The 9,483-nt window shown below is 37.1% G+C and overlaps 1 pseudogene; it reads right to left on the bottom strand.

The window, feature by feature from the left end:
• Positions 1-8,990: 8,990 nt before the first annotated feature.
• Positions 8,991-9,111, bottom strand: LOC118708597 (annotated as a pseudogene).
• Between the last annotated feature and the right edge of the window lie 372 nt (positions 9,112-9,483).

Here is a 9,483-nt window from a genome sequence, read left to right as displayed (position 1 = left end):
CAGATCTATTTGTCACCTTCATTCAGATGTGTTGAAATCAATTTCTAGGTCCAAGATGGAGCCACTTTGGCCTGGCATGCCATGTCAGTAAAGTGAAACTTGGGTAATTTCTATGTCCTATAAATTATGCTTGACCAGAAATGCAGTAATATCCAGCCAGCCAATCCCCAAAGCCAAGTCAACTCTAGGCTCTATATTTTCTTCCTTGTTCCTTATTCAATTTCTTTATTCTCTTCCTTGTTTCTTATTTTTTATCCTATAAATGAATCCTGCCTGCTGTCCTATTTCAAAGTTCTCTGGATCCTCTGAAAACGGAGTCTGCAGGCTTCATGAAATGTTAAATTTAAGTTTGTATCACCTAACATGACTTCTTTAACAATTTTTAACATATCAAAGACTTTTATCAACATTCTGAATTATTAAGTGTTATATAAATGAGTAGAAATTTATATATCTATGTATATATGTATATATATACATATGTATGTGTGTGTGTGTATGTGTATTGCATGTAAACTAAACACCCACCCATAAAGAGAAAGAATTCAAAAGTAAAAAATATACAAAGATATGTGGTTTGTCTGAAACTAGGTAATTCCCTTGATTTTTCTCTTTCTTTGACCAATGTATGTATGACCTGATTTTGGCTAGAGACAACTTTAGAAAGAGCTATTTTAAAATTCACTATAGCTGTCTATGTGTGGAATATAGTTTATAGAAAACCACATGAGAATTGTATTATATATTATAAAGGAAAATACAAAGAATATATTATAAGGTAATATGACCATTAATACCTCATTATATTTCATAATCATGTTAAAATGTACTGAACACTTTCCTCAAGTGCTAGCCTTTTCATGAAGTTTGTCTAAAACGTTCTCTTCCTCTTACAAACTTCATCTTCCTTAGAGTCAATATCAAACAATGATACTTATCCTTTAATTGTTCCTAAGCATTAATTTTGTCTCTTTAATAGAGTATAAAATCTTCAGGGGCAGCAACTTGTCAATATTTCAAAAGCTTTAATTAAAGTACTTATCATGATGTAGGATTCATACTGAATTTTTAATACCGTATTTTTCGGACCATAAGACGCACTTTTTTCCCCCCAAAAGTGGGGGGAAAAAGTCCCTGCATCTTATGGTCCAAATATAGCCTACACATATACCTTTAAAAAAAAGTTTTTTTTACTTGCCCGGCTCTGTGTGGTCTCTGTGTGCTTGCCTGGCTCTAAAATGGTTCTAAATGCTGCTGTTTACTTTACAGGGTTGATTACATGTGTTTATGACTGTGATGTTGGGTTTTAATGCACATAAAATATTTTAGGACACTATTTGTTTCAGAATCTTTTTTTCTTCATTTCCCTTCTCTAAAAACTGGTGCGTCTTATGGTCCGGAGCATCTTATGGTCCGAAAAATACGGTAAATATTTGTTAATGTTGATTTGCCAAATAATGAACAAAACAGATATAAGGAAGGAAGGAAAGAAGGAAGGAAGGAAGGAAGGAAGGAAGGAAGGAAGGAAGGGAAGAAGGAAGGAAGGAAGAGAGGAAGGGAGGAAGGAAATGGAAGAGAGAGAAAAAGACAGAAAAGAAAAAAGAAATGGGGATGGGGGAAAAAAGGAAGAGAAAGAAAGGAGAAAAGAAAAAATATTTAATTTACAATAAAACCAGAGGCCAGGGGTGGGTGTGTGAATAGGAGAAAATAAAGAGGAAACAAAATTGACAAAATTGAAGTTGTACATTTTTAGGGGTCAAAAGGTACAAATTCTAGTTATGAAGTAAACTAGAGGCCCATTGCACAAAGATTCTTGCAATAGGCTTTCCTTCTCCTGGAAAATGGCACCAGTTTTTCTTTGAGACCCAGCACCAGGCCTTCACTCTGGCTATTGCCTTTAGTCTTTGCTCTGGCTGGAGCCTTCAGTCTTAACTGCAGCCAGAGCCTTTAGTCTTTGTTGCAGCTGGTGCCTTCAGTTTTTGCTCCAGCTAGAGTGCCACTCCTGTAGTTCTCTCCACCCCATGCCCTCTCCCTCATTGCAGGCATCCCACACCACCCAACTGCTCTGTGGCTCCATGTATGTTGCCCAGAGGCCCAGAGTGGCTGGGGGGCAGGGCCACCATCATCTTTGTTGGGTTAATTTGCATACTCACTACTGATTGGCTGGTGGACATTGTGAAGTGATGGTCAATTTGCATATTTCTCTTTTATTAGTGTAGATAAGGTAAGAAGGCATAATGTACAGTTATGAACTACAGATAATACTTATTCCATATTTGCTATTGCTTAATTTGAATACTATTATATAAGTTTAACAATACTTAAGTGCTGTTATAAAATCAATATATTTATGCTATAAGATAAGATAATGAGAAGCAAGAAAAACATGCATATACATAATATAATATGTATATTTATGTCTATCTACCTACCTATTGATTGAGAAACACAGGATAAGAAACAAAATAAAAAATAAAAATGCTCATGGCAGTTATAGTTCTGCTTTCTATAAATGGTCATGTGGTAGCAGTTGGTATTTATAACATCTTATTCTATTACCCATTCTAAATTCCCTGTGCTCTTGGCAAACACTTCAGCTTGTTTTTCTGTTTGACCTGGTGGTTGACCCAAACCTTCATTTCTAATTAATCTGAGTCATTAGTAATCCCTCCCATCTGGACTAGATTATTGTAGTGTTCCATTGATTTTAATCAAAGGACACATTAATACCAAGAGAGGCCCTATGGAATCTCCTGTATTTCAGACAACTATTCCTTATCTCCACTGTGGAATAGCAGTCTATTTCTCCTTAATAGTCAGGATCAATTTCCCTAGCCAGCACAGTGATTCCCTCTTAGCCTGTTGATTCACAGGCCTGAGGAGCCCCTTTTGGCAGGATGGTTATCTTAACTTCCTATTCAACGGGATTATTGTTGTGTTTCCTGGTGGTATCATTCCTTTCACTGGAACTAAGACCTTTAGGTTAGCAGAGCATAAGATCATAGGAAAAGGAGTTCAAAAAGTCTAACCTGACCACCGTAACTAATACATCTCACACACATCCCAGCACTTCCATTCTCTCTTATACTTTGTCATTTGTCTTTTTCCCCAGAGCACTGAATCTTAGTATAATATATACTATATAGTTTGCTTATTTATCATGTTTCTTACCTAAATTCTACAAGATCCTGAATTATATTTTTCATATTGAATAGTTTTTTAATGCACATAAACAGCATTTAATATTTTAAATGAATAAAATATTCAATAATCTAAATTTATAATTTACTTTTGTCATTCTGGTTCAATTCATCATCATCTCTCACCTGGATTATTGCAATCACCTTCTCACCAGGCTCCTGTGCACAATCTTTATTTCTTTTTTAAATTTCTTTATTAATTAAGATATTACATATATGTCCTTATCCCTCCATTACCCTGTACACCCTTATTCATCCCCTCACCCCCCTGTTGTCTATGTCCGTCGTTTAGGCTTATATGCATGCATACAAGTCCTTTGGTTGATCTCTCCCACTTACTTCCACCTTCCCCTACCTCCCCTCTAAAGTTTGACAGTCTGATCAATGTTTCTCTGTCTCTGGATCAGTTTTTGTTCATCAATTTATGTTTCCAGTTAAACTGCATTTCCTGCTTGCACCCCTCTGCAGCCATAGGCATACACTCACTGTCTTCTACTGTACTGTCTTAGAAGCTCCATAAAACCATAGATTTCGGGTGTTACTTTTACAACAGATACATTCCCCACTTTCTGGAACCTTGCTAGAACCTTGTTAGAGATATGCAAATGAATGGAGCACACTGTATCAGTCAGAATATGTGGTTCGTAAGTGAAAATCTTTAACAGAGAGAATTAGAGACCAACAAGAACATTGAGAAGGTGGGTGGTGGGGGGCGGGGGGGAGAGAACAAAAGTCAGAAATGATGTCACCAATGATATCAGCCAGTTATGCCAAGCAGGACATTCTAAAAACCTCACCTAGCAATTGCTGAAAATCCAAGGTCCTCTCACCCTGAAGTCCAAGTCAATCTCCTCAATTCCTGGAAACCTTCTATTTCAATGCCCGTCATTAACATCAGTGATGTTCAAGAACATCTCCAAGCAGCTAGTCTGGACCTCATACCTGCTCATGCACACTTAGAAGTGCATCTGGGGAATAATGGCCTTCCTTTCTCTTGTCCCCGAATTTTTTGTAGTTGCCTGTGGTACGCAGAGTCTAACCTATTGTGGACACAAGGCACAGCATCCTGGAGGACTTAACTTCCCTGCAATGCAGAGTGAAATCTCAATTTCTAAGTGAGATCTCAGAAGTGGGTGGCAATGATGTTGATTTTAAAACCAATACCCAAGCACACATACTTATCCAGGAAGTCAGGAGTCATGGAAAAGAGATACTGTTTTTTCTCACTTATTTATTTTCCTTCACAGAGTGTTGTTGTTGTTGTTATTTGTTGTTTAGATTTGTTTTATAATTGTCTCCTTACCTTATCCTGTGCATAAATCTTGGATGACTCTAACTTAGATTTACCACCCACCAGGCATCTAAGTCAATTATCTGGTCCCAGCTGTTGAGCTAGGTGTGCAGTACTTCCATAACTTGACATATCTTAAGGGAAGTGTTTGATTTATCTAAAGTACTAACGAGGCTGTGTATCACAAGCTGCTCTAAGCTTATTTTTTCTCTTAAAATCTCCTATCACATGAGAAAAACAAAAAACAAAAAAGCTGTAAGGGCTTTTTATGACAGTACATATATTGTCATATAGAAAGACTTGGTAGTCTTGCTAACATGCTAATAAATATGCTAAGATTATTAGAGAAAATGGTAATTACAAGGAAAACAAGCACACACAAAACAAGCATGGTTACTAACTCTTCTTAAATAGAATTAATTTAGGTTAAATAAATACCTGATGAAATACTTTTTAACCCTCTTTAGTCTGAGCAGTGTTTACTTCATTTAGGCTTTATTTCTCCTTTCCCTACTACCACCTATGTCTTAATTATTTAATAGATGATGAAAGGCCCAGAAGGAAAATGAAAAAGTTATTAAATAAGTGTTACTAGGCAATTAAGAATGTCTGTAAATGGCTTGTTGTCCCCAGCAATTCATACTCATATTTTACAGCTGCCAAGGACTATTGTCATGAGATTTAAATCACTGGGTCCCTCCATGTTTACAGGAATCCAAAGAATCACAAAATATGTTATGTATTCACTAAAGGTGAACATTTATCCCATGTGCACGTGTGCTTTTGCAGTATCTGCATCAAAATTAAACTATTTCTGATTAGAAACTTCTCCAGTGGTGTTGACCCATTAAGTATGCATTTCCAGATTGAGACAGATTTATGACTGGGTCTTTGTCCTGGCAACCCCTCTGTATGCCATTGGCAATGACAACTGAACACACTTTTGCTGCCCAGTTGTCAATAAAAAATGATTCTATCCCATGAAAAACATCACAGGCCACTTACCAAATACCTTTGACCTTTTGTAGATGACATGCCAGGAATGAGTGGTGGGTCCTCACCTAGAGAGATAAATGGGGTGGTCTCTCTCCTAATCTTCACATACATTAGTGTACAAAGCTCCACATTCTGATTATATTTTCACTTTTTTTTTTTACATGAAATGGAAGCTACTGAATTAATACAGTTCTGCTAAGTACCCCAATAGCATGGAGCAGTAAGTAGACCAATTGCCACTCTGCATCCTCAGGATGAAGAAACGACTCAGCATATGTATGACTTTTTATTCTGTAATTTTTTTTTAGTTATTTATTGCCACCACTAATTTTAATTTTATTGAATATTATCTATCCCCTCTTATTTATATAGATAATTGACATATTCAAATTTTGGTGTATGAATCACTGTACAATTCTGTGTGTCCCAATGTGATTGCATATGTGTTTACAGGCCAAAGTGCACATACGCCAACATGCACATGGTGTGAATATAACAATCGCACATGTTAGCTCTAACAAAGTCCTGGCAAGAAGTTTGTTTAAAACTAAATTTTATTTATTTTATCAAAATTCACCATTTCTCTGAGTGATTGTGCATGTGCAGTCTCAGATAGAAAAACGATTGATGTTGTAACATAAAAAAGTAGCTGGGCACAGACCTTCTGCATGTCACTGGCTATGACTCTGATATGTAACTAGAGTGCCCTCGCAGGGAGGATCATGTCTCCCTTGGATTACAGCCCCCAGCTGTTCAAATGCAAGGCACCAGACACTAGGCAGGGGAGACGGTCTGTCACCATTAAACAGGTTCTGATAATGAGCTTTCAGGTATGGAAAGTGAAAGCATTCTGTAACCTTCATTCATGTCTTGCTTTAACAGGGGAAAACAAACAAAAACATAATAAAACCACAAGGTTCATTTCACTTATATTTACACCATTCATGGACAATAACTAAGGGTGTGAATATCATACAAATGGCATAAATTTAACTACTGTCCTAGGTGCTCCACTTCTTGAAGGGCTGAAATGATATTAGGTAAAAGTGTGACCCTTTGGAACTAACTCAACTGACCTTTCCAGGTGTGTAAATTCTAAGTCTGCCTCCTGTAATTATATTTGATGCATGAACAGATATTAAACATGCAGGAATTGAATGCAGATAAAGTGAATGTAGGTTTCATAAACAATATTCTTATTTCTAAAGCATGTAATTTGCAGAAACAATAGTGAAGCTTCCAGAATGACATCCTATAAATAAAAGAAAATTGCCTTAGAGTGTGGATAGAGCATTAGCCAGCGGACTCAAGGGCCCCAGGTTCAATTCCAGTCAAGGGCATGTATCTTGGTTGCTGGCATATCCCCAGTAGGGGATATGCAGGAGGCAGCTGATTAATGTTTCTCTATCATCAATGTTTCTAACTTTCCCTTCCTCTTTAAAAAAAATCAATAAAATATATTTAAAAAAGAAAATTGTTAGAAGCATGAAGACAAGAAATGGATCACACTTGTCAATTTGTTGGAATCTGAAATCATTACAGACAGCACAGTGCGTATCAAACAAAATGCCCATCAAAGGCATGGTGGTCATGACATTACCCCTTTCACCATAACATATTACAACTTAAACATTTATTTTTTTCAGGCAAATTATACCTTTTCCTAGGTGAAATTTTGGGCAAGATGGCTTCCTTCCTTCCTTCCTTCCTTCTTCTTTCTAACAATCTGTCCCCAAATTTCCCCTACATATAGGCTTCACTTTGCTTCCTGAATTTATTAGGGAGTGAGAAATTAAAGGTGTTTGCTTAGCACATTGCCCATGTAGATGGAAGAGAAATAAAAAAAAGGCAATACTATATCACTTGACTTTAAAATAATCCTACTTGGCAGCTATTATTAGCTTTAATAAACAGGGGAAAACAAACAAAAACATAATAAAACCACAAGGTTCATTTCACGTCCTCAGACAACATTTGTAGGACGAGAAATACTCAGCAAAACAGAAGTCTCAGATTGTTCTAGTTCTTAAGTGCCTGGGAAAATAGCTGCAGAGAGTGGCAGTTACAGCTGAGGTTATTGATAGGTTTCAGGAAAGCATACTGAGAGCGAAGCCTGTTGCTAATAACACAGCATCGAACACAGTTGTGGCGAAAGTGACAGTGTCTTGATTTTTCATGTGGGACCTGGAGGGCTAGTCAAGAGGATGTCCAGTCAATACCTTCCTGAGACTGTGGCACTGAGGAGCCAGTCTCTGTTAAAAGATAAACTGAAGCATATTACATTTTTTAAGAGGTTTTTTTGTTTTGTTTTGTTTTGTTTTTTGTTTGTTTGTTTTTTTTAACATTAATTGACTTGAAAAGGGCAGGAAGTGTTTAGGAGTGCTCCTCAGACAGTCCCCAGGGGGGAGACTTATGTAAAGAAAGTCTGGAAAGAAAAGTACTGAATGGCTATAGTTTAAAGCCTAATTGGCTGTTTGTGATTGGTTGTCCTTGGTGTTTTGATTTCCTAACCTTGAGGCATTTACAGGCTGAGATTTTGGTTTGCTTATGTAAGTCAAGACAGCATTAGAGCCATCTCCAACTAATGGCCCCCTTATTTAATTAATTTAACAACTCTCAAAGGGAACCATATTCTGTAGAGATTGAAAGAACCAGAAAAAATAGTAACACAAATATAAAACTTCTTAGGTTTTTAAATACATTTTATTGCATATGAGAAACCCTGTTGGTTAGAAACTCCAGGGATCAGACTTCTAGAAATTTTGAAAATCAAGAAATGGGATTTTTTTTTTTTGTTAAAGTCATTTTAAGCTTTCTGACAACACACAAATAATGGCATATTTGTGGATATGACTATTTTGAATGTATATTGCTCTATTAATAAAAGACATGATTATTTCAAATATGGGGGAAAATAAAGCAGATATTTTAAAAAATTAACACTTTTTGGTGGAGAAAGAAAACTTACAATTTATCTCTGTTTAAGTATTTATCATAAAATATAAGCTATTTCTTTTATTTTCTAAAGAAATCACCAAGCCTTTTGTTCAAGGTAATCCCATGAAATGTTCCTTCCCTCTGAAGTGGGAAGTGTCCTTTAGGGTCATTCCCATGTTAGCACAGGGCATAAATACATAATTTGCATTTATTATTTCTATTTGCATATTGTAATAAGGACGATACTTGTGTATATAAAAATGGACCAACTCACACGTACCGTATTTTTTGTACCATAAGATGCTCCTGACCATAAGACGCACCAGTTTTTAGAGAAGGGAAATGAAGAAAAAAAGATTCTGAAACAAATAGTGTCCTAAAATATTTTATGTGCATTAAAACCCAACATCACAGTCATAAACACATGTAATCAACCCTGTAAAGTAAACAGCAGCATTTAGAACCATTTTAGAGCTGGGCAAGCACACAGAGACCACACAGAGCCGGGCAAGTAAAAAAAACTTTTTTTTTAAAGTATATGTGTAGGCTATATTTGGACCATAAGATGCAGGGACTTTTTCCCCCCACTTCTGGGGGGGGGAAAAGTGCGTCTTATGGTCCAAAAAATGCGGTACATATATAATGACAATTCCTACACTTGATCTTAGCCAAAGGCCAAGAAGCAATGGTAATCCTATCTAATAAAACAGTAATATGCAAATTGACTGTCATTCCAACACACAAGATGGCTGCAGGGGAAGGCAGTTGGGTGTGACCAAACCTGCAGGGGAAGGCAGTTAGGGGTAATCAGGCTGGCAGGAGAGTAGTTGGGCATCACTCAGGCTGGCAGGTCAATGGTTAGGGATGATCAGGCTGGCGGGCAGAAACCATTAGGGGCAATCAGGAAGGCAGGCAGGCAAGCAGTTGGGGGCTAACAGTCCTGGATTGTGAGAAGGATGTCCAACTGCCTTTTTAGGCCTGATCATGCCAGGATCGGGCTTAAACAGGCAGTCAGACATCCCTTGAGGGGTCCCAGATTGGAGAGGGTGCAGGCTGGGC

This window comes from Pipistrellus kuhlii, unplaced genomic scaffold (genome assembly GCF_014108245.1).
Source record: "Pipistrellus kuhlii isolate mPipKuh1 unplaced genomic scaffold, mPipKuh1.p scaffold_m20_p_6, whole genome shotgun sequence".
In the NCBI taxonomy this organism is placed as follows: domain Eukaryota; kingdom Metazoa; phylum Chordata; class Mammalia; order Chiroptera; family Vespertilionidae; genus Pipistrellus; species Pipistrellus kuhlii.
Note: the sequence above shows the minus strand (reverse complement) of the source record. Positions and strands in the feature narration are given on the sequence as shown.